Below are 26,803 nucleotides of genomic sequence, written 5' to 3'. Positions count from 1 at the left end.
AAAATTTAATTTTTATTATGCACTGATATGGTATGCTAAGATTATGCAGTGGTTGCTTAAACTCATTTGAAGGTTGCCAGGAACTGTCATTCCCTTTATTCAGATGAATTTTTTTTTTGCCTGAATGGCAGGTTATTTTTATACACACTACCATAGCATACAAATATTGGCATTCTATTTGCAACACAACGAAGTATGCATTAACGATCCAATTGAAATTTTGTTTACGAACATTACAGCAGGGAAACTTTCTCGCATAACAATAAGCGCTAATCGATTCAAGTTCTTCAATCAGTAATAAGGAACCTACATTTGGTAACCGCTATGACGCTGAACGCCTGGGTTCAAATCCAGACGAGACGATCAGAAATAATTTTCAGCGGTGATTTTCCCCTACTAATGCTGGCAACATCGTTCGGACTAGGCTATAAAAAGGAGGTCCCTTATCATTGAGCTTAAATACTGGAATCGGACTGCACTCATTGGTATGTGAGTAGTTTGCCTCTGTTCCTTAGTGGAATGTTCATGGGCAAAATTTGTACTTTTGATAACCGACTCCGAACTGCTTAGAGGCATCTCTCAAAAGGGGCTGAAACGATACCTTGAAATATTTACTGATTGTGTAGAATGGTCAAGGAAACATAGGCTATATAATTTTTTGACATCGGAAGGGGGGCTGAAATAAGAGTGTACCTATCACGTCGAAGTATAGGGGTCACTCCACCCCCCAAAAAAACTCTAAATGACATATTAGCGAATCACGACTATATGGGACTCGGTTTGTTTGTTTATTCCGTATAGACTCAAAAACGGCAGAACCGAGTTTTTCGAAATTTTCACAGATCGTGTAGGTTGGTCTGGAAGAAAACTTAGGTTATATGATTTATCGATATCGGAGGGGGCGCACCCTCCTCCTTACCTCAAAAAACACCACTCAATGAAAGATATCGGAGGGTAGAATACGAGTCTAGTGTTACAATTTGAGCCTCAGTACCCAGCGGGCCGCCCCAACCCCAAAACTTTCCCAAACAGACATACTGAATGTTCTTGTCCATATGGGACTCAAATTAAAGCTATTCGGGAGTAGATTACGAATATACCAAAAAAAAAGTCCATCTATCGGGTGGGTTCCCCATCTATTGGGTGGTTTCCCCAAAAATCCCCTAAATGGGCATATTAGCCGATCATGGCTATATGGGACTCAAATGAAAGCAATTTGGGAGTAGATTAGGGAAATGACATAAAAATTTGTGTTTTAATATCTAAGTGGCGCTTAATCTCCTTCAATCACCTCAAATCACGACAATATGGGACTCAAATGAAAGGTATTTGAGAGTAGAAAAGGAATCCAGTTTTGGGGCCAAGTGTTTGTGGGTAAGCCCTAAGCACCCCCTAAATTGAACTTAATTCCCGAACATATCAATATGGGTCTCACATAAAAGGTTTTTGGGATTAAAGAACGAACTTGATGCCTATTTTTAGGGCAAAGTGGCGGAGTGCCAGCCCCAACTCCAAAACGTCCCCTAACCCATACATATTTATCAACGATCAAATGAATATATAGACCAATCCCAACAATACAGGCTCAAATGAATCAGGACTTATTTACCGACTTTGGTAAAATGGGTCTCATATGAAAACTATTTGAGAGAATAGCACGAAGCTTATATTTTCTTAAAGATGAAGTGTCTGGGTAGCGACCTCACTCCCAAAATACACCCCAAACCGGACATATTTACTCATCACAATATAGGTGTCTAAAGAAACGTATAAGGGCATAGAGAAAAAATGTGCCCATGAACACACAAAAGTTCTGTTCCATTCAATTTTAAGCTCAATGATAAAAGATATCTTTTTTATAGTCGAGTTCTAACGGCGTCCCGCAGTGCAACACTATGGGGAGAAGTTTTAACATGACTTCTATGCATGGCATAGTACAGCCTAGGATATTTCTCGCTATATCATCTCGCAGTCGGAGTAGGATATAACCCAACCAAGTCAATATCCTCTTCTGGATTTCTACATCGACGGGGGAAGTGTTTGTTGTTATTTGCAATACTTCATTTGTAATGCGGTTGGGCCAGAATATTCGAAGTTCATTTCAGTATCATACAGTATTGGTAATAAAGCGATACCGTAGGGGATAAAAGCCATACCGCATGGTATGGATAAAATATAAAATTATTACTTTATTTTAATTAGCTATGACAGAACATTTGTCCTATTTGACGAACTTAGAACGACGTGCCAACGTTCCGCTTCTTCTTAAATCTCTGACACCAAGTTGCGAGATGTCTTTCTCCACTTGGTCTTTTCATTGGGCTTTTGGTCGCTTGCGTGTACCACCGCGATTGCCCTTAGAAGACTTTTTCGAAGGAGCTTCTTCATTCATTCTGATAAAATAACCTAGTCAATGCAACCGTTGTATTTTGATACGTTTAACGCCTTCAACGTTGCCTGACTGGTGCTGAAATCTTGTGTTTCGTTCGGTCGATATCCCTAGACAACACAGGTTACGCTGCTTAAAAATGCTCCAATAACCCCTCGTCCGTAAGAAGATGTTGATGTCGAGTTCACAGCAATAGATACTACAACCTGTTTCATTTTCCCTCTTCAATCCATCTCTAAAAACATTAATGTCTGAATACCTAACTCGTCATTTCTGTCACTCTGCCAGGATAGGTAAAATGACTTGCAGTGCCTTATCCACCACGTCCATTCCTACTTGGAAGTCCGTCTGAGAGAAGGCCGTGGTACTATACAATATACGTGTGTGTCTCGCCGGTGACCCACAAATCAATTCAAGCTGCGACAATCTGAGAAGAGTTCTGACTGCTGTTTCCCTTATAAATAAGTCCAAGGCCGAATTGCCATCATTACCTCTCATGACCCAGTCGCAGTGGTTCCCATAGCACAAATCCTAAAGAGACCCTATTCACCCTGTTAAGGGCAAAGGTGGCCGTCACCGGCCACCAAACCTGCTAGCCATATGCCAAAACTGGCCGCACCACCGCCGAGAACAACCAATGCATTAGCCTGGGATTTAAACCCCACTAATTCGCCACGCGATTCTGAAACGAATATATTGCCGCGAATGCCTTTCTAATCCCTGACTCCATGTTCAGTCTGCTGTCCAATATCTCCCCTGAAAACTTCGGCGACTTCGATAACTGTAAAGTCACCCCCTGAGGAAGGGTAGCCAAAATACCGATATCTTTCGCATTCGCGTGAACAGAACCAGTTGCGTCTGCCCGCATTCACTTCCCGGACGCAACCCGTCTCTCATGTAGCAGAAACCCATAAAATCCTGTCCAAAAATATCCCTGTGGCGAGAATAACCAGATCGTCCACGTACTCACAGACTCAAACACTCAATCTCTCCGATCTATCTAGAAGATGATACAGAGCAGAGGCGATATTACCTCTCCCTTAGCGAAATTCACCACCAGGCCATCAATACTGGCCTAGACCTCCCCGTCCCATGCATACTCATTATCCAAGCAATCACACCATTCCCAAGAACTACACCCCTAAGTGCTGCATCAATGGCAGACGATCTCATGTTGTTAAAAGCCTCCTCAAGATCCAAAAACGCTGCCTTTGTGTAGTCCCTGTAATCGATATGTCTTTACATGATGCAATGCAGAGTCCACGAATCTGCCCTTAATATAGGCATGCTGACAGCGAAAGAATTTAAATGTCCCCAACTCTCTTATGATATGAAGGTCTAAGATTTTCTCCAGCGTCTTGACAAGAAATAAGGAGAGACTAATTGGTCTAAAATCCTTTGCGGGAAAAAACTACTTAGCCCTCCTCCTAGACCTTGGAACATAGGCAAATCTTATACATGCCCTAATAGATGGTCGAAATCTTCCTGTAGCGCTTTTGGATAAATTATGAAAAATGTCCCTCACCATCTCCATGGCGGTGGGCATTCAAAGTTCGACTAGGCCGATTTAAAAACGTTTTTACCTCTTTTAATTCGGTTAAGTTAAATCGTACATTGGTTTGAACACAAATTGAATTGGTTTGGCTTAAATCTCCTTTTGTTTGCTAGGCGAACATACATTTGCATATGTTTACTGATGCAAACGTACAGATGGCGGTCTGCATTATTTATGCATGGACATTGGAGGGGTTCGAAATGTTTGGTGTGCGATGTTGGTTGGTCCGTTGCGATGGAAGGGAGTTAAGGAAAATAATTTAAAATGTAGCAGTTTAATAATTCGCATGGTGCTTTTGGGATATGTACTACGCTTCTATTGAGAAATGAATGCCTCGGTGAGTATCAGGTAAAAGTGTCCACAACTTCAAAGGTGGGAATAACAACAAATTTTGCAAATTGAGAAACCATTTCATGTTGAATAGAATGAAGTTTGAAGTCATGCTGTTTTGTGGTTTGCTTCTTTTATTTATTTTACTAAATGTGCAATTACAGTTTAAAATACCCACTCGAATACACCAAAATGCATGTCATACATTTAAATGAAATGGATTGACTGACTCACAACTGAAATATTTACACCATGAATAACTAAAAAGAGTACATCGAAGAGACGCCTGTCTTACCTCTCTTATGCAAAGGAAACTCATTTTTACTTACCAAGAATGCAAGGGGGATGTGCTTATTGAATGCCCAGGGGAAGGCAATTTTTTAAATGTATTTTCCCCCTTTTTTCTTTTTGATATTTTGAAAATTGTCTATTTCCTTACCCTCCGTCCACCGAACCTGGTCCTGACAGGATGTTGGCAATTTCTTGTGGCTCAAACATGTATTGAATGCGGAAATCCTTTTTAGGACTTGTTAAAACCCATAAACGATGTCCTCTTGTTCGTTTATGCGCTTTGTTTGTTGTTTTGTTGAGTGTGTCATACCTTAACTATGCCATACAATCCAATCAATGAGAGAGAGAGAGGGAAAGAGAGCGAAAGGGGTTTGAATTGAAATTATTGATATTCAAATCCGACGTTTGCCATAAAGTGTCACTCTCAAAGATGTCAATTTAATACACGAGTCATAGTTGTGTGTGGGTGTGTGTGTTTGACAGCCCTATTATGTGCTTTGCACTTTGTTCACTCAAGATACTCGAAGGCAACATTTTGTTTTTCTTCTTCTTTCGCAACATTGATAATGCAAGGAATGACAAGAGCGAATACATCCACACATAGGAACGCATTAGTGGTTGTGGTGCTTCAATCTATGATTGTGCCTAGACCTATCTACCCAAAACATAAATTTGCTCACGTAGGTATGGCTGTCCGTGTGTGTATATTAGACTGGCACTTAACATTTATTTAGCTTAGAGGTTGTTGCAGTGGGGGGATAAAGAGTTAACTTTACAACTTAAATGGGATAATTGAGTGCAATTGTGTGCACCACAATAAAGTGGGGACTACACAATTGTCGTCGTTTCGTATGTTAGATTTGTTGCATGATTGCAACTAACTGACAAACAACAAATGAGCATGTTTGGACCCCTTAGAATTTTTGCTCATACTTTATCGGATGGAAAACAATTTGCTGAAATGAAAATGCCATTCAAATGTGATGGGTGTCTAAAATGGTCTTCTTAGAGTTCATGAAGTGATCGGTCTATATGGACGTTGCATTTGGCTTGTCTATGAAGTGAGTCATCCAAGATATTGAGAAGTGTATGATTAACCCAGCTCTGTCCCTCGAAAAAAATACATCTAATCGGTCCAACTGATGTGAGACCCAACAAAGTATAGATATTCTTGATCGTCTTGACATTCTAAGTCGATTTTGCCATGCCGCTGTCCGTCGAAAGCACGGAAACTTTTCAAGGACTTTATTTCTAATCGCTTGAAATTTTGCAGAAATACCTCCTATTAGTGTAGGTTGGTTGGGATTGTAAATGGGCCATATCAGTCCATGTTTTGATATAGCTGCCATATAAAACAATCTCTGATCATGATTTCTTTATGCTCTAGAAGGCGCAATTCCTATCCGATTTCGCTGAAATTTTACACGTTTTGTGATGATTTCCAACAACTGTGCCAATTGTAGCTTAAATCGGACGATAACCTCATATAACTGCCATATAAGCCGATCTCCAAACAAATCTATTTGTAAATTTTTCGCATAAATTAAAATTATGTTCAAATCAAAAGAAATTTGTTCACTTTTCACAGCGTATAGCAAAAAGATTGTTGTTATTTTTATATGTGCATGCATACTGGGTAAATGGCGAATCTCACAAATTCTTTGAATTACACTGGGAGCATCATTACTTTGAGGTTGTATTTAGGTTAAGTGATCTGCTTTTCAACAAGATTCAATCTAAGCTCACCGAAAAAAAGGCGACGGGGGATATTGTGGTTATTGCTTTCGAATTTTTCCAATTCGATAACAATGAACGTCACGAATGCATTCAACGCACTAACATCAAGCATGTTACAAAATACCACCATTGGCCACCGACTGTCATTTTGTTTGCATGTGTGCGTAGCCACCATTTGTTCCATAGTATGAACTCCACTCTTGGTTTTGTTAAAATCTTCAATAATGTTAGGTTTCTTCTTTTCACTACTCTCATTTTTGGTATGTACTGAGCAATTGGCGAGAAACATCTGGCAACATAACTGCTTGCAATTTATGTTCATATACCCGAAGGACAACAAATGATAGATGGTCACAAAGAGGGGGCTGTGAGCATTCCAAAACTATGTGGCCTAATCTAGACTTGAAGAGGTTTACCGCTTTGCTGTCTCTGGCTAGAACAGACGTCTCACCCATTGCGTCCGTCATGACAGGTCACTGTCTAATCGGAAAACATGCTGGCAGACTGAAGGTTGCCAGCAACGTCTTTTGCAGAAGCTATGAGGCCACCGTAACGCACACGTAACACATGTCCGCCTATGACGCCAAACATTTAGGTTCGAATCCTGACGAGACCATCAGAAAAAATTTTCAGCGGTGGTTTTCCCATCCTAATACTGGCAACATTTGTGAGGTACTATGCCAGGCTCCTTAGCATTGATCTTAAACTTGAAGCGGACTGCACTCATTGATATGTGAGAAGTTTGCCCCTGTTCCTTAGTGGAATGTTCATGGCCAAAATTTGCATTTTTGTGAGGACATTGAAGAAGAAGAGTCTATAGAACACATTCTGTGTGTGTGTCCCGCACTAGTAGTCAGAAGGAGTTTCACTTTTGGTTCTCATTTCTTTAAGAACCTGTCTGATTTAGCGGATGTGAACATTCGCAAGTTGTTGGGATGGATGGTTCCACGAAAGGAACTAGAAGACATCATCTTCTTTTGTTCCTGTGGTATCATAATGGACGAAAACGTCTAAGTCTGATGGCAGACTCCCACTTAAACCTATCGTAACCTAACCTACAACTTGTGTATGGTAAATTGGCTTTTGGCATGTCGCATAGAGCTGAAAAAATTTTTGTCCTATTTTTTCTTATTGTTCCTAAAATAGTCAAGTGATTCTAATGCAAATTTTCTGCCAATTCATCCGAATTGAAAATTATGTCATACGTTACATTTCTATCCGTTACACTTAGTCCGAGATTGCGTTCGCGAGTGCTATTACGATTACGACCAACATAAATTTGAGTGTTGTATACATACCAGCTTTTTGAGTAGCATAGCACCCAAATTTTTATTCCATATTTCCTCGGCTTGGATGGAATATACCAACGAGACCTACGTCCCTCACGAAAGGGAAATAACTGTTCATCTACCGCAATGGTTTTTTCCTGGTGTGTATACAGCTTTCAAATTATGATTCCATTTATCGTGTATACATTTGGAATTGGTGCCAATTTGTCATGAACAGTAGTACATGTAGATACAGTGTTGGCCATACGATGTTCGCGGTCATCAAATCGAATGCAACCATGCACCCAGAGAAAATTTGATTCCAAACATTCACACTTTAGTACCATTTGGTATTGATAGTAAAGCAACATTGTATGGTAACAAATTAATACCGCATGCTATGAATAAAGTATTCAATGATTAGTACCAATTGGTATTAGTTTTATTAATGAACTGGTATTGTTTTAAATACCAATCTGTTACTGGTTTTTTGTACCAAACTGTTATTGATTTTAGTACCAAACTGTAATTGGATATACCACCCCTTATCGAACCAAAATAAAATACCATTAACAGCTTTTTAAATATTATTTTATTTCGATTATTTATGTTACTAATTACAATTTAATGATTACAAAAAGTAATATTACACCGCACAGTGTTGCGCCGGTGGACAAAAATGCAAAAATTAAAATTGTTATAAAATTTTTTAATAATCTTTCATAAAACCCTTCAAATCAGAAGATTTATAAAATATGAATATATGAGGTCCCACTTCAACAAATCGATGTTTTTGTACAAAGGTTTTTTAACAAATGAATGAATGAAATGTTGGATCCAAAAAGGGCCGACTTGGGGTCGCCCTACTTCTTTTTCAGTGTTCTTCAATGAAGTGCCCCGAATTAAAAAAGCAAAATTTTAGCCGCACGAACTGGCAACAATTCAATATTTTGAAAGAAATATATTCTACAAAAATGTTTGCAGGAAAATTCTACTTTACTCCCATGAATACACTAAAACCCAAAACTTGAAACAAACACCGGAAATAAAAAACGGAAAATTCAATGCAGGGATAAAGTCACATGTTAAAACAAACGCCTTCTATAGGCTTAGGAACTCAAATCAAGACATTGGTTTATATGGGAGTTATATCAGGTTAGATACCGATTTGGACCATACTTGGCGTAGTTGTTGAGATGTCATCATGCTAATTTTCAAATAAATCGGGTAATAATTTCGACCTCTGGAGGCTCAAGAAGTTAAATCGGAAGATCGTTTTATATGGGTGCTATATCAGATTATAGTTCGATTTGGGCCTTACTCCTCTTTTTTCTATATTACACTCAAATATTCCTCTGTGCAAAATTTTAGAGCTCTATGTTAACTCTAACTATTTTTGTCCAAAGAATACACTAAGAGGCAACACTGTGCACTGTGACCAATCTCGAATTTTTGTACTCAGCAATTGTTTCCATATCCATGGTTTCCCAGAAGGGGTTTTAATATGAATACACCAACACAGCATCTTTTTACTACACACTGGATTTTATAATGTTACTGCTGTAGATAACATCCGTAAAGTTTGTACTATTTCCATTTTCACCGCTGTCGAGTATTTGAACACGTTTACATAAATTAAAACAAATATTTTATTATGGCGTCAATATTTTAAGTACAAAGCTAAACAATCCTTTTGCCGCGGTGACATGACTACAAAATTGACGCTGTTACTTCTTAATAGCCAACTTCTTCTGGTATTAAATTGATACCAAATGGTGATAAACATATTTGCAAATAACGCGAATAAAATAATACCAGCCGGTATTGTTAAAGTACCGTCCTTTTTCTATCAGTGTGGATTCGCTTAAACATTTTTAAAGACATTGTTATTCTATATAATGGCCGACCAGTTTCTTCATTCCACACATTCGCCGTATGACCGATACACATCAGAAAGCAGCAACAATCCAAAGTATGCATGCAGAGTGTGCCATATAAATTCACACACCCTAAAAATTCGTCATGTTCAAAATAATATTCTCAACCGGTCCAAGGAACATGCGGAATGCAGACAAAACGGCAACTATATTAGCAGCTGCTAATGCTTTTGGAACTGAATTATAAAAAAATAAACTTATAATGAACATAAACCTATAAAAAAGGGAGTAGGTTTTTACCTGACGTGAAATTTTCTGCACGTCGAAATGAAGTTCATCGATTTATTTCAAGGGTTTGTGATGAATATTCAATCTCCTTACTTTTAAAAACAAAAAAATTTCAGCATTTGCTGCATTTTCTTCTGCTCAATTTTACTTAAGTGGCTCAATGTCGTCTTCATCCGAATGCACTCTTACTTCACTTTCATCATTCTCTTCGTCTGTTAATGCAAAATCATCGTCACTATTGCACGGAGGTTCGCCTTTTTTGCTTTCCAAATCAAAATCCATTTCTAGTTCATCTCGCTGCCTTCTTTCACGTAATGCTGTGTTTTGTCAATACTTCGAACCACAACTAAAATTCAAATAAATGCACAAACCAACTTCACTAATGTGTGTTCCAGAACAAACTGAATTTCGTAAAATGAAAAAATAAGAGGGTGCTATAACTCCAAACACAAAAATATGCGGCAATTCCAGGTACCTGCTAATGTATGTACATGCACATACGCGATTCAAAACTATAACTGGACAGGCAAATATAGTAAGGGTACCAATTCAAAATCGGGGATTTTTGGTCGTTCAGGCAAAATAATTATACTTTACAAAATACAAGGTGATCCCGTTGAACCGTTTTTTATTTTATTTAAGGTTACGGCCTGCGCATAGAGGGGACCGATAGGATCTGGCTAACTACCGATATACGCAACATTCGCAATTTTCCGCACAGACCAAATAAAACCAAATTTCCGTCAGTTGCAAGTCAGGAGAGAGATCATTGTACAAAATTTAAGTCCAATCGGGTGAAGTGTCGAATCACTAATTTTGGTTCAATTTTGCATAAAATCTTACTTTGACGATGGTATCGATAGGAAAAATATCAAGAGATATTCAGACAAAAAAAAATAAAATATCGATTGTATCAACACTGCCATCGATATTTTGCTAGCTCTAGGACCAATGAGGGTTAAATATGCCAAAGAACTAAAAACGCATTTTAAGGATACAGATGACACCATAATTCGTAAGATATACGGACTCACGTCTGTCTGTTGATATATTGCCGATACAGCTCGCAATTGTCTTCTGTTTCAGCTGTGTGATGGAATAAGTGGGGAAATCTCAAAATTTCTGAATCAATTGAATCGCTTGTGTGTGATTTTCGTTTTCGTTTCATTTATTGCTTAAAAGTTACTTAGTCTATTTTTGCTGTATGTCGGCCCCTATGTATATGTTATTCTTTGCTTGTCAATATTTTATTAACGAGAGTGCCTTTCCCCCTCTTAATGTTCGTATTTGCAGGTGACAAACTCTTCTGTACGAGTCTCTGTTGTTGTGTGCATTAAGACGTACTTGTCGTGAATCGATAATGCTCTCAGTGGCAAAGGCAGCCCCAACAGCAGCCGCCATCTACGCCACAATTGAATTTGTTCATGCTCTCTTCTACCACTTGTAGTAGTCACTTGCATCTCTCGGACATCGATAGCTGTGACAACATGACAGTGACAATTTCACACCCGAACAAACGCATACTCGCGAATGCTTTCACACACGAGTACGTCACACAAGATCATAAAACCAATTAAAACGTCAACATCGAACAAAGCCAAACAGCAGCTAACGGCAGCTACTACCAAAGAGACAGGCAACGCGGCAAAACAGACAAGCACGCAGTGGAGACGGGGGTGACACACAGAGCCATGCTCATGTGAGTGCGTATACGTCACGAATTAATCGAATCGAAAGCATCAGCCGAACAAACACACACACACACGCATACACAGCTACCGTCGGAGAGAGAGGGAGCTGCCGTATAGGAGAGGGGCTGCTGCGAATTAAGAAAAAAAAAGAAGGCAAAATTGAGCAAGGTTAGGTGACAGAGTGACAGTGCCACCAAAATCGAATCATCGCTGCCATAGCAGCGGGCAAATCGCAAATCAAAGGAAACGAAGGCGAATGAGTGAGAGCCGAAACACAGCCATAGTCATAGCCATAGCCAAGAGCACATACAATAAGATAACTGACAACAACAGCAGCCATAACAACATGAGCCATGAGTGCGCACATACACACACACCCACAACCAGGCACCGCCATCACTTACCAAGCATTGGGCACTGAAGAAGTCTTCTGAACGAACAAACTCGTATATGTGTATGCACAAACTCACATACTCGCACACACACACACACACGTATACAAGCATCGGCATCAGAACGCGCGGTTGTTGTCCATCTATTTGTCTGTCTGTCAGTTGGTCTGTTGATATTTTCAACGAAAATAAAATAGATACAGATGTCGCCGCTGCTGTTGTTGTTGCAAAGAATCGGTGCAACGCTCGTTTGAAAAGCGGAAGATTTTTCGTTAGAGAATGAGATTTGTTTTCTGGGGGCTTTTCAGTTAAGATTTGTTGGTCCACCACATCCGTCGCAATAGTCCGGACGTCGCCAACAACGTTTCGATTCTCGACCGTCGGCATTGGATTCAGTGAATTATCGACAAACGACAAACGAGTTGTGAGTGTTTAACTTGAAGTGAGTGTGTCTGTCTTTCTGTCAAAGTGTTGAATTGTTCAAATTATAATTTTATGAAAATAATAATAATACCGCAAGGAGACCAAAGTCCCCCACCTCCCCAAAAGAAGAAAAAAAAAGAAGAAGAAAAAAGAAAAATATTAAAACAAAATTAATTGAAAAAAATAATTAAAAAAAGAGCCAAAAGAAAAAAGAGAGATCGAAACAAACGTTTTTTTTGTTTAAAGAAGAAGCAAAAAAAAGATACGAAAAAAAGAAAAGTTGTTGTATTTTACCAGGCATCGAAATGTGAATAATTTTAACAAAAAGTGTTTTTCTTTTCGAATACTCGTCGTCGACATATCCATAACCCTCACTCAACCCACAACTTTACCGACGACAATGATCTGTGCAAATTAAAATCGACAACAACAACAACCACGACTATCATCACTACCCACAACAACTACAACTACAACTAAAACCAAAACAACAAACAACAGCATAACTCAAAGCAAATCAATATTTTTCTACTCGCCTCTACCAGAACCAGACCAAAGGGATTATTTTTGGACCACTTTCTATATTTTACATAGCTCTATTTTTTCTACAACAAGGTAAGCAAAAAGGTCCTACAAATCCATTATGCTTTCTGCACATACCCACACACACACACTCATACACACATACACACATATTAAAAGCATATGTGCGATTTTCACAAACAATTTTCGGCTTAGCTGCTTTGATGCGATTAAAAGCGCATATTTATCTCATAACAAAAGAGACAATATTTGTGTCATGATCAATCACGTGTAGTTAAGCAACTAGACGACTTTATTTTGCAAGACAATAGGAAGAAATGTTGAAATATCCATTTTGGTGAATTTTTTGGTTAACACAATGTTAGAGTAGATATTGAAATTTATAAACCTATACAAAAATTTGGACTTTGATAATATTTAATATAGAAAACATCCAAATTCTATTCTACCTTAAAATAGATAGGCCAAGCTATTTCAATATTTGTATCCTCTTAATATTCTTCAGTTTGGTTAAGAAAATAAATAAGTTTATTATTTTAGAAAAATAAAAATGCAAAGTATGGCTCATGCGTTGTAGCGTGCGCCACAAAAAACATGTTTATTTTTTAATTTTTGAGTTTTTTTACAAAGCGACATCACGCTTCAAGTGCTCTTAAAAGTAAACAAAATACCAAACATTTTACAATTCACTGAAAAAAGTTAAAGAAAATTATTTTCTGTAGCATGCGTCAAGCTAAAGAAAAATCTTATTTCAAAACTTAATACTTAAAGAATTGGGACGACATTTGCAAAATGTTGTACCGTATGAGTGCAACATTAGTGCAACATTTTTTTCAGAATCAAAATAATCATTAGTTACTCTGCTATTTTTAATCTTTTGTAATTGGTAAGTAGAGATTCAGGGATAATCGCAGGTATCTGCTTAGTTTTTGGAGATTTTTTTCTACTTAATGGTCAATAATACCCTATACCTACATCATTAGAGAAGATTTGGTGTTATATCTAATTCTGAACCGATTTTGATGGTCTTCAGTATGGGTTATTAAATAATCCTCATCAAACAATCCTCCATCAAATCATTTCACAATTGCAATTACTACAGCGAGGTATATATGAATAAGGAAACTTAATAGATGTTGATTAATTATTGTGCCAATTTTCGTGGAGATCGGTTGCACAATCACCAACGAACGACCGTAATGGGTGATTTTTTTAGCTACTATCTTTTTGGCAACACTGGTTTAAACAGCTCACGCACGTTTCGCGTTTTGTTTCATTGTCAAACACCCTCAGTTTGGTCTATAATTGAACCATGAATCGTCTTAAAAACGAACAACGCTTGCAAATTATTTAATTTTTTTTATCAAAATGTGTGCACTGTTGAGAAGGTTTATGCCGCGCTTTTTCCATTTTATGGACGAAGCTCATTTTTGGCTCAATGGGTACGTAAAGGAGCAGAATTGTCGATTATGGAGTCAAGATCAGCCAGAAGCATTGAAAGAGCTACCAATGCATCAAGAAAAGGTCATAGTTTGGTGAGGTTTATGGGCTGGTGGCATCATTGGACTGTACTTCTTCAGAGATGATGCGTATCGTAACGTTATTGTGAACGATGAGCTCGATGATGATATCCAACTTTTTTTTTGCCCAAAATGCAAGAGCTTGACTTGCATTACATGTGGTTACAACAAGACGGTGCCACATGCCACACACCAGGCATAACAATGGACTTATTGAGAGCCGAGTTCGGTAAACATTTGGTTTCACTTTCGGGACCGGTCAATTGTCCGTCTAGATCGTGCGATATAACGCTTTTAGACTACTATTTTGTTGGGCTATGTTAAAACTCATGTCTATACAGACAAGCCCGCTTCAATTGACGCGTTGGAAAAAACATTGAAACATTTATTCGTGAGACACCGGCCGGAATGTTGGTAAGAGTATGCCAAAAGTATGCCAAAATTGGACTAAGCGGATGGACCATTTGAGGCGCATTCACGATCAAAATTTCCATGGAATGATCTTTAAACATTAAATTATATGGAGCATAGTATCGATTTAAATAAATATTTCATGTATTTTTTTTTAAAACTTTCCTATGGCTCTTAAAAAATCACACTTTATATGTGGTAGCGCTTTCTAAATCTGAACCGAATTCAACCAAAATTTGGACACAGTTGAAGTAGTAGAAGAAATCATTTAGATAGTCGCTCATTTAATGCGCTTGCAGTGGCTCTAGAATTCAAAGTCGAGCGATGTATATACATGGGAGCTTCATCTAAATCTGAACCGATTTCTATGAAATTCATCTGTCATATGGATGGTCATTAGAGAATTGTCCTTGTCAAATTTTGAGCGAGTCGATGAACAAATCACCACATTGCTGTAATTTTACAGAAAATCTGACATTTATTTGTCTTAGCTATATCTAAATCTGAACTGATTTTAACCAAACTCTGTACACACATATGAAATCACAGAAAAAGACATTATGCAAAGTTTTGAGCAGATCGGTTGATAAATGCGCTGACAAATGCTCTGGAACTGAAAATCGTGCGAAGCATATTACGGTAGTTATTTATAAGCCAAAATTGATTTCGATCAAAATCTGTACATATTGTTGAAGTCATACAAAAATATATTGTCCAAGATTGATTGTGGGAATATTGATTGATAAATGCGCTTGTAGTGGCCCTAGAAGTCAAAATCGGACGGAACATATATACAAAAGCTAGATTTACATCTTAACCAATTTCGGCCAAATTCCATTCATATTTTGATAATCGTAGACAAAATCATTGTGAAAATTTTTGGGATGATACAATTGCCGTGGCTCTAGAAATGAAATCGGACGGAGGATCGTGATCGGATGATGTTATTGCAGTATAAGTCAAACTCGGACGAAAATATCCAAATCTGAACCGATTTCTTCAAATTTCAATACGCAAAAAAATATCTGTATCATATTTGAAGATGATTGGTTGAAAATTGCGACTTGTGCTTTGTAAACAAATAGACGGACAGACAGAGAGACAAATCAAAAAGTGATCCTAAGTCGATCGGTATACTCAATCATTCAATGGGTCTAGCTCTTTTCCTTCTGTATGCTACAAACAAAGGCACTAAGTTATAAAACTCTGTACCACAGTAGTGGTGTAGGGTATAAAAATTCTATTGTAAAAAAATTTCGGCATAATTTCCTCTAGCCATGAAATTTTGACAAAATTTCCTATAGAAATAAATTATCGTAAACTTTCCTATGAAAATAAAGTTTTTTACAAAATTTTGAAAACATTTCTCCAAAAATTGTAGAGTTTCCTTATCATCATTTTGGAGAGGGGTTTAACATGGTTAAATATGACTTGTGGAACTGCTGATGTGTTTAATGTTTATATTGTGAATCCATTCCTAGTGCACATCGGCAGTGCAAAACAAGAAGCTTTGGTTCATGGCAGTTTTAAATATTTGTATAAACAGATGAACAAAATCATATGTAGTACGGAAGAGTAATTTGCCACAGATAGAATGTATGTCATTGCACAAAAATACATGCATTGCGAAAAGTACAGCTAATAGATAGGGTTATCGAGCGTGGTTAATGTGGTAATTGTATCATAGATGCGTTTTCGCTATTAATACGATTCAAATACAACATGCCAACGCACGGCCCTTGAAGCCATCACACCTAATATGATTGAAAAGTCTTCTAACCAAAGACGAAACGCGTCCCATAGTGGTTGGTGTGTGTTGCTATCGTTGGCTTTGCTTTTCCATTTGCATTTCCGATCATTGAGCTCGCCTCGAAAGAGAAACAAACAAAAATATGTGTATAAACCCTAAACAATTTTAATAAAAATGAGGCACGAAGAAAAGAAAAACAATCATCCAGAATTTCGGATTCTTAATAAACAGTTATGTTGACCAAATTTAATAAAGAGTTATATTGACCAAAATGCATGGGTCAACGTAGGGTTAGCTTGTAAGAACCAAAACTATTTCACAATGTGCTTTTCAAATTCCTAATCTCTATGGCAAATTCTAAGAAAACTATAACAAGTTATCAGGAGTCGAAATCCGAACATTGCTTCCGGCTTCTAACGAAAAACGTTTGTGGTTTTGTCCCACCGTAGTCAAACTTCCGTTTTTTTTTTGGTAACGACCAAAAATTGGCCCACCCTAATTGACAAGGCCTTGTCTGCTACCGAGAAGATTGGTATAAATAACATACATGACTTTCTGCCTACTATCTACTGTCTACTTTAATAATGATAACATTTAGTTATGAAAGATGGACATTCGTTAATGTAATACCCACACCATCCCCCCGGTGTTGTTATTATTGCCTCAAATGTTATAGCCATAAATCAATAAAATCCACAATTCGTCTTCAAATTGGGGATGTGCTATACTAATGAATGTTCTTTGTGGCGAATGATGATGTTCATGTTCGTGTCCATGTTCATCATACGCCGTATGTGCTCTGAATTTATATTGATTATACGCCCTGTGAACCCTTTCAATGTTGTTTCTGTTATGATTTATTGAAATATTTCTACGCTTGATTGGGATACAAACAAATGAAAGTTGCCTTTAAATTTCGCTGAAGCAAAAAGTCTTTATTGCCTTTTTGGTATATGTACATATATGGCTAAATCTATCACTAACAAAATAAAAGAAATCTTTTGCTACGAACTTATTATTCAGCATGGGGGTAGAATTTTATTATTGTTATTATTATTCAATTGCCTATTGTGTTGTGTTCAAGCCAAATGTTATGTTCAATGTCTAATGTTGACTATTAAAGTGGCGTAGCAATTCAAAGCGTTTATGGTATTAAAGTTTAGTGTGCTAACATCTATTTTGCTGCAGAGAGTAATACTCGTATACCGATTCGATACTATGGGGTAGCTCAGTGATCACGTAGGAAGGCCGCACTAAACTGACACATTGTTTCAACTTTTACAGGGTGACCGAGGATATTTTTGTACACTACTAGTTCATGGCTTTCCCACAAAACACCTTTTCGTCTTTGTATCCAAGTAGGCAGCATTTCCTTTTGGTCTGGTAATGTTATTATCATGGAGTTATAACGAGACATTTCTGGAACACTGTTAGCTTCAACCAACCTTTCGCATACCCGTTTATTTATGAAAAATTTAACACACTTTCTTTTGATGTCTTTGGAGTGTAGTCGAAATCCATTTTGGAGATTTTTCGCCCTTGGCCATATCTGGGCCTTATTTAGAATGTCTTTTGCAGGCATACAATTTTAACATCCCTGGGGGCCAACGTAGCGCAGAGGTTAGCATGGGTTCGAATCCTGGCTACACCATCAGAAAAAATATTCAGCGGTGGTATTCCCCCTAATGTAGGCAACATTTGTGAGGTACATTTGTGAGGTACATTTGTGAGGTACATTTGTGAGGTACATTTGTGAGGTAAAACTTCTCTCTAAAGAGGTGTCGCACTGCGGCACGCCGTTCGGACTCGGCTATAAGACAGTAGACCCTTATCATTGAGCTTAAAACTTAAATCGGACTGCACTCATTGATATGTGAGAAGTTTGCCCCTGTTCCTTAGTGGAATGTTCATGGGCACATTTTGCAATTTTGCTCAATCGGCTAAAAGAAGTAGGCAAGGTTACGGGGTAAGTTTAGAGTGGCACTCAATTTTTTTCAAACAGAATCACTCAGACAATTTTTGTCCATTGTGAGCGACAGACCAGGCCTACGGTTGAAATCGAACCCACGACTCCTCGTGCTGATATTAAGAGCGCGCTACCAACTCGGCTACCTGGGCGTCCATTAAAACAAATAAGGCAAGGCACTGAATGCAGCTGCTACGGCTTTTATTGTAAAATGATCAAAATAATCGTAGTATTTGAAAAAGGTGATTGACAACATATTCAACCATATTCCGATGGTATTTAAAATATTAAAAAAATTCTTATTCAATTAGAACAATAAATTAAGTTCGGCCAGGCCAAATCTTTTATATCTTCCACCCTGCAATGCATTTGACACGTTCTTTGAATGACTTTTTCAAATATATAGGAAATACAGATACAGATGGACCGGACTTATCCTGACCATTATGAGTCATAAAAATATACCACGTTAAGAATTTCAGCCTAATCGAATACGAATAGCGCCCTCTCAAGTCTCAAGTAGTTAAGATACGAGATCGGTTTATTTGGCGGGAATGTTAACCCATAGACCCATATGGCCCATTTACAACAACAACCAACCTAGGATGTATTTGTCCAACATTTCAAGCGCCTAGCTTTGCTTCTTTAAAATTTAGCGTGTTTTCGCCACACAGACAGACAGACGGACTGACATGTTTGAATCGATTTAGAATATCAAGACGATCAAGAATATATACGTGGATGGCTTAATATAAGGGCCTAACTCGAATTTTTGTTACTTTACAGGAGATGGAAAAAACTTGACACAGGCCTTTTTTTAAATCAGTATAACTCTGTTACTTGGAATAATCTCAAGTTTTGCATCTGAAATTTGTTTTTCAGAATAAATGAAAAGTAAAAAGGCATTAAGTTCGGCCGGGCCGAACTTTGGATACCCACCACTTTGGATATATATGTAAACCCCATTTCGTCACAATCCGGTGAAAACTGGATAAATTAAGGACCTAAATTCGACACGGACATTGAGTGGTCTAATATATATGTCACTATTCAATTTTGTAGAACAAAATATTGGCCTTTTTGGCAGATATATCCAATTGTAAACCGATCTGAACGGTCGGAAATCGTGAGGCTCAGAAAAACTCACTTTTTCAAATATCAGCGAAATCGGGTAATAGATAAAGCTTTTGTGGGCTTCAGTCCCCTTTTCGGCAGATAGGTCTATATGTCAGATATATATAAATATAGTTCGAACAGAACCATATTTAGGTCGGATGTTGGGAGGTCATAACCTACTCAATGTTTCAAATTTCAGCGAAATCGGGTAATAAATAAAGCTTTTATTGGCTTCAGACCCCTTATCGGCAGATCGGTCTATATGGCAGCTATATCTAAATATAGTCCGATCTGAACCATATTTGGGTCGAATGTTGGAGGCTTAAAACTGTGCACTTTTCCAAATTTCAGCGAAATGGGTTAATAAATGAAGCTTTTATGTCCTTCAGACCCTTAATCGGGAGATCGGTCTATATGGTAGCTGTATCTAAATATAGTCCGATCTGAATCATATTTGGGTCAGTTGTCGGGAAGCCTTAAACTACTCACTGTTTTAAATTTCAGCAAAATCGGACGAAAAATAAAGTTTTTATGGGCATTAGACCCTTTATCGGGAAATCGGTCTATATATACAGCTATACCAAATATGGTCCGATTTAGCCCGTTGAAGAACTTAACCAGCGGGCATCAAAAAGACATATCTGTGCCAAATTTCAGCTCAATATCTCAAGACGGACGGACGGACACACGTATGTCGTTAAATCGTCTTAAAGCCATGAGGATCTTCCAACCATTTCAATCACCGGGACCTAAAGAAATATTTTCGGCGTTACTACAGAAGGATGCAGACTAGCTGGCGTCCCATCTGGCCGCTTGGCCACAGCGTGCCTAGGACTTGCATGTACCCCGAAATTAGGAGGCGAGGTTGGTATTTATACCCAGACCCGGTAAGGCAAGTATGCGACACCAAAGGCCTACAGAATTATGATTCTTACATTCTAAATACTCAAAACCATTGAACATATTGTGGATACCATGATAGAGAGCAGGATATACAAACAGCAAGCCTATGTCAAAGGAAGGTGTATGGAGACTGTCCAGCACGGGGTTGTGCATAAAATAGCAGAATCCTTCGATGCCAAGACGTACACATTGATGGCATGCATTGTCATCGAGAGGGGCTTTTTACAATGTGCGGGCCGACAATCTGATTCAATCCTTAGACTAGTACCGGGTTGACTGTGTCCTTAGAGACTAAATAAACCTTTGATAAGGATCAGGTGGATAAATTGAGGGTGCCATGACATAATTATAAGGGAGAAAGTGGCAGTGGGCACGCCACAGGGAGACATTTTATCGCCACTCCTATGGGTGACCACGGATGCTGACTGAGGAGGGATTTGAGCCCGTCTATGCAGACGATGTTATAATATTTCTTAGGGGTAAGGACCTGAACCAGCTATGCAGAAGAGCTGAAATGGTCTTGGATATAGCATGTGACTGGGCTACACCCAGGTGTCTCAATGTTAACTCAGAGAAGACTAAAATATCCTGTTCACAGGGAAATACTTAGGAGTGATCTTGGACAGGAAACTCAATTGGAAGTGTCACATTCAGGAGCGTACTGAGATGTCTCAGAGATGTTGGACACTAGGTAGACGTGCTGTAGGCTGGAAAAGGGGACTGAGTTTGAGGATTGTCCACTGGCTCTATAGGGGCGTGATTAGACCAATATTTACTTACGCCTCAATAGTTTGGTAGGCTCTGATGGAGAAAAAGTGCAACGTAAGGGTGCTACAACAGGCTCAGAGAACATGTTGTCATGATATAGGCGGGGCGATGGGGACAACGCCCACTAGGGCACTGGAGAATTTTCTAGATATACGACCCATAGACATACAGATTATGCGTAAGGAAGTCACATTGGCTAAGAGGCTAAAGCAGGTGGGATAATGGAGAGAGGGTAGGAACAGGTCGCACCATCGCTGTATAGCCTAGGCTGCGATTAATCGACAGCCTCTTTCGGTCTTGTTCTATTCATCGTTGAACATGTATTTTCAAATGAACATTTAATCGAATAATCCAAAAATACAAATAAATGTACACCCTAAGTGATAGCGTGTGGGAAAGAGGATGAAACGTTGGAGTATTTCTTATGCCTTTGCCCGGCTTTCACGGCTAACAGATACCTGCATTAATGTGGAGAGACAATACCAGACATGAACAGATTTAGGGGCGTGGTATCGAAAATAATTAGGGATTTTGTCACTAGCACAGATTCCTTGATTTAGAGTTTCTTTTTCGAGGTTACTTTTAAGTATTTATAGCTCACAAAAGCCGATAATTGACATGAGGCAGATTAATATTCACACCCTCATATCAAGCTAACCTAATCAAAACATACTGTCGACAAACGAAATAGGTATGCTCCCAATCTCGCAAGCATGTCCCTCTTGTAATTTCCTGTTATGGGATGGTACCCTAGGTAAGACCAAAAGTATCTAAGACTACATCCCTAAAGCCCGTCCCAGTTATATCCTTCAGCTTTTGCTTAACATGTGGGATATATTCATTCAGGGATCTATCTGGATCGTATTTTGTGTGGCAAGATTCGTCGATAAACAAGTTCATAATTTAAATTTTTCAAATTACAGGTAGCATTTTCCATCATATCATTTTCAATATGTGGAATATAAGAGAATACGAATTTTGAATTTTTAAAACCCTTCACCACCACTACAAAAAAGCAAATTTCCCCACGAACATTCCATTAAGGAAAATGGGTTTCGATTCAAGTTTAAGCATCCTTGTTTTATAGTCGGCTCCGAACGGCTTGCTGCAGGGTGACACCTCTTTAGGGAGTAGTTTTTAAATGGCTCCTGTGTCTAACAGGTTTACGGTGCTAGAAATTGCAATGCGTTGAATTTTATGTGATGAATGAAAAAACAAAAGATGAGCACCAATAGAAAATATAAGGTAAATTTATCCTATTCTTGAATTGGAAATTAAGTTTTTTTTTATCATATCAAGTAAAAACGTGCTATATTTGGCCGGGCCGATTTTTGGGAACCCACCACCGTGTATTCTGCTTAAAATGTATACAATATAAAGGCATAATTTTGTTCTACATTCCAAACTTCTCTCAGACCAGCAGAAATTAAAGCCTTTAGTAACCGGATAAGGATAATCGATAGACCGGTTTATATGGGAGCTACACCAGATTACTGACCGATTTTTACCGTACTTACCACTTAGTGGTTGGAAGTTATAACAGAACACTATGTGCAATATTTCAGCCAAATCGGACAAAAATTGCGACTTTCAGGGGCTAAAGATGTCAAATCGGGAGATCGGTTTATATGGGAGCTATGTCAGGTTATAGGCCGGTTTGGACCGTACTTGGTACAGTTGCTGAAAGTCATAACAGAACACTATGTGCAAAATTTCAGACAAGTCGGACGAAAATTGCGGCTTGTAAGGCCTCAAGAAGTCAAATCGGGAGATCGGTTTATATGGGAGCTATATCAGGTTATAGACCAATTTAAACCGTACTTACCGTACTGTTAGGTTATAGGCCAATTTGGACCGTGCTTGGCACAGTTATTGGAAGTCATAACTTAACACTTTGTGCAAATTTTTAGTCCAATCGGACAAAAATTGAGGCTTGTAAGGCCTAAAGAAGTAAAATCGGGAGACCGGTTTATATGGGAGCTATATCAGGTTATAGACCGATTTGAACCATACTAGATAAAGTTGTTGCAAATCATAACAGAACACTACATGCTCAATTTCAGCCAAATCGGACAAAAATTGCGGCTTCCATTGGCTCAAGAAGTCAAATCGGGAGATCGGTTTATATGGGTGCTATATCTAAACTGAATCAATATTACCCATTTGCAATCCCCAATGACCTACATCAATATTAAGTATCTGTGCAAAATTTCAAGCGGCTACCTTTACGCGTTCGACCGCCATCGTGATTTCGATAGACGGACGGACGGACATGGCTAGATCGACTCAGAATGTCGAGACGATCAAAAATATATATACTCTATGGGGTCTTAGACGAATATATCGTGGAGTTACAAACGGAATGACCAAACTAGTATTCCCCTATCCTATGGTGGTGGGTATAAAGAGACGAATTTATGTTGTTGTCAGCATGTTCGATCCTCATGAAGCTCCTATAGTTGAGCTAGCCCTTTCCGGTTCATAAGACAGATCGCCGCGTGAACATGATGGTCATGGGTTAAAGGTGCCAATAAATCGCCTTGTCATATCGAAAATGATAGGCACTCAGTACTAAAGCAAGAGCCGGTGCCGTCCAGCCTCTCACTAGGACTCTCCGCTCCATACCGCTTCGCGACTGCTGTTTCAGCTATTCTGTATGCAAAGGATTCCACCAAAAGCAACCTGTGGACGCGACCGGTAGCTTCTTGCTGGGCTTCTCGCGATAACGATGAACAGCGCTCAAATCGGAGCTCAGTGTTGCGGCCCCTGTGGTGCTCATAGTTATCCCGTTATGGGTGGGACATTTGTTGTTATTTTTATGCTTGTCTAAGCTAAATTTGCATCCGTAAAGTTAAACGACTATGATAAATAGGAAAACTATGCCTTCTTTGCTACATTTGGTATAATGAGCAACAACATTTTCTTTTTATTTATGATTCCAATGACCCCGGAAGTGTAGCTTTCAGCCAAAAATGGTCAACTGAGCTGAATGAAATGATTGATTTTATTTTGTGGCTCATAATTTCACATTTTACGATGTTGGCCTATTTTTCCACTCTCAATCTCGGTGGCGGTGGGGGAGGTGTGGAAATCTGTAAATACTCATTTAAACACCTGCTGACACGATTATGTTTATCGTCAAATCGTTTATTTCTCTTCCCGTCATTTACTGGATTTCTAGGCTGCATTGCGAGCAAATGCTAGCATGGATGGCTTCCTGGCGAGTTCCTTTGCTGAACGGAAGAAAGTCAACATTATTTCAAAAGTGTGACGCAAATGACTCGTTAATGCCAGTTTTCCGATTGTTGGAGGGCGTTGATCAATGATGGCATTGCCATAACCCACGTTGTGTTCGCTATGTATTTGTGTGTGTGTGTGTGTGAGTGCGAGTAAGGGGCAATGGAAAAAAGTGCGGTGTGTGTGTGTGTAATCTTGCATTGTGCTTCACTTTACTGAGGGAGGCATCCTAGTTACAGATTTCCAATGCAAGTAAATGAACGCACTACAATTTAGGTTTGCTATGTATGTAGCCATGTCGTTAGATGGGTCTCTTTACCCATATCCACACAGAAATGCGTGTGTGTGTGAGTGAGTTTTCATTTCGATTGGAATTTGTTTGTCTCCCAATGGTCTTGCGGAGCCACAGTGGTTGCGATTTACACATACAAATATTTATATTATGGAAATAATATTTACTTGGTCATGAAAAAATATTTTTATGGCAACCATTATAGGTAGGGGTGTGTTAATTTCATTTGTGAACTACCGCACTATTTGACATTGAACAAGCATTTGTTGGCAGCCACTTAGGACTAGGGGTAGGCTAAACTTGCAGATACGATTCAAGATTTTAAACACGAGATTGAAATGGTGATTTCAGCCCTAGACGCCACAGAGTAGAGCCATGAGAAGCAAAAATTGGCGTGTCTGCCAATGTTGCTGAACCCCGAATTTTGAGTCCTGGCGAGAATATTATAAAGATGTTTTGCTGCGATTTTCCCCTCGTGCCGGCGACATTTGTGGTGTTGTCATCTAGTACAATAAAACTATTCTACGAAGTGGAACGCCGTTCGGATCAGGATTGCGAAGTCAACCGGGGGAGAAGTGCGGTTTAGACTCATACTCTGATTAAATGACCGGGTTTCCAATATGACCCAGGGTCTAGTCTGCAGTTTTAAAAGGAAGGAAGGTCATTTATAATTGAACTAAAACTTGAATTGGAAAGCACTTATTTACATGAAAGAGTCTCCCGTTGTTTCGTTACAAAATGGAGGTCCAGCAGGAACAGCCATATGGATGACCCTGCTTTGGCATTCAACTTTACAGATTGGATGTCTGTAACTGATGGCCCAACAAATGTCGCAAGCATTAGTAGGGGGAAAGAATTTTCTGATGTTCTCTGCAGCATCTTGACCTCAAACTAACTGTGGAATTTTCTGTGGTTGCTATGGCTGCAATCGGATGGTACCGTGGCGCAGAGGTTAGCATGTCGAATCATCATCAGAAACAAATGTTCATGGTTATTTACTATTTATGCTGGCAACATTTTTGACGTATTAAGTCATTTAAAAATTTTTCTTCAAAGAGATGTCGCACTGCAGTATGCCGTTCGGACTCGGCAGTAGAAAAGAGGCCCCTTATCATTGAGTGGTTCACAACTTTCTCCATTTTCATTATCTACCCGGGTGTGCAGACGTTGTGCGAGTTGATACCATCCATTTTGTCTTATATTTCTACTTCGATGCTTTTAAAGGCTGCAGCTACTACTTGCGGTGACCGACCCATAATATCGATGTCGTCGGCATAGGCGAGTAGCATGCGATCTCTTGTGAGTAGTGTGCCGTACCTATTCACATCTGCATCTCTTATAATCTACCATTAAAAAAAAAACAGGGTTTTAGATGTCGACGCTGGAATCCGGAAACCCAGCCGTTTAGCGCTGTGAGTTTTATTAACCCAATGTGACAAACTGGGCTGGGGAATATGATAATCAACTCCAACCTCGAGAAGGAGTCAGAGACGGGTTAGGAGTCGGGACCATTTTATTTAACACCAAATCGGTATCCGACTCCTGCTTAATACTTCGACTCCAGCTTCAAAACCTTGACTCCACCGCCTTGGACTTGAATTCCAAATGTTAATAATGTTGGTAGCTTGCAACAGTTATATACCCTTCACCATGTAATCTCGTCAAGTTTTTAAGACAATTTTTTATACCCACCACTATAGGATGTGGGTATACTAATCTAGGTATTCCGTTAGTAACACTTTGAAATATTCGTCTAAGACCCCATAAAGTATATATATTCTTGATCTTCCCGTCATTCTGAATCGCCATGTCCGTCCTTCTGTCCGGCAGTTCATCCTTCCGTCCGTCGAAATCACGATAGAGGTCAAACGCGTAAAGCTAGCCACTTGAAATTTTGCACAGATACTTAATATCGGTCTATAACCCGATAAAGCTCCCATGTAAACCGGTCTCTCGATCATCCTTGTTCGGTTCCTAGAAGCTTTAATGTTTGCTGGTTTGACAGAAGTTTGGTATGTAAAATAAAATTATGCCCTACAACTTCCCACCGAACTTA

The 26,803-nt window shown here is 38.8% G+C and overlaps 1 protein-coding gene across 1 annotated transcript in view; it reads left to right on the top strand.

The window, feature by feature from the left end:
• Window positions 1-26,803, top strand: part of LOC106081914 (uncharacterized) — a 380,832-nt gene that overhangs the window by 56,735 nt on the left and 297,294 nt on the right. The window contains exons 2-3 of the mRNA XM_013244184.2: window positions 11,029-12,260; window positions 12,743-12,856. The gene's annotated coding sequence lies outside the window, so the exon portion shown is untranslated. The remainder of the gene's footprint in view (window positions 1-11,028; window positions 12,261-12,742; window positions 12,857-26,803) is intronic.

Source organism: Stomoxys calcitrans, chromosome 5 (assembly GCF_963082655.1).
Source record: "Stomoxys calcitrans chromosome 5, idStoCalc2.1, whole genome shotgun sequence".
NCBI lineage: Eukaryota > Metazoa > Arthropoda > Insecta > Diptera > Muscidae > Stomoxys > Stomoxys calcitrans.
The sequence above is the reverse complement of the archived record's forward strand: the minus strand, read 5'-3'. Positions and strand labels throughout refer to the sequence as shown.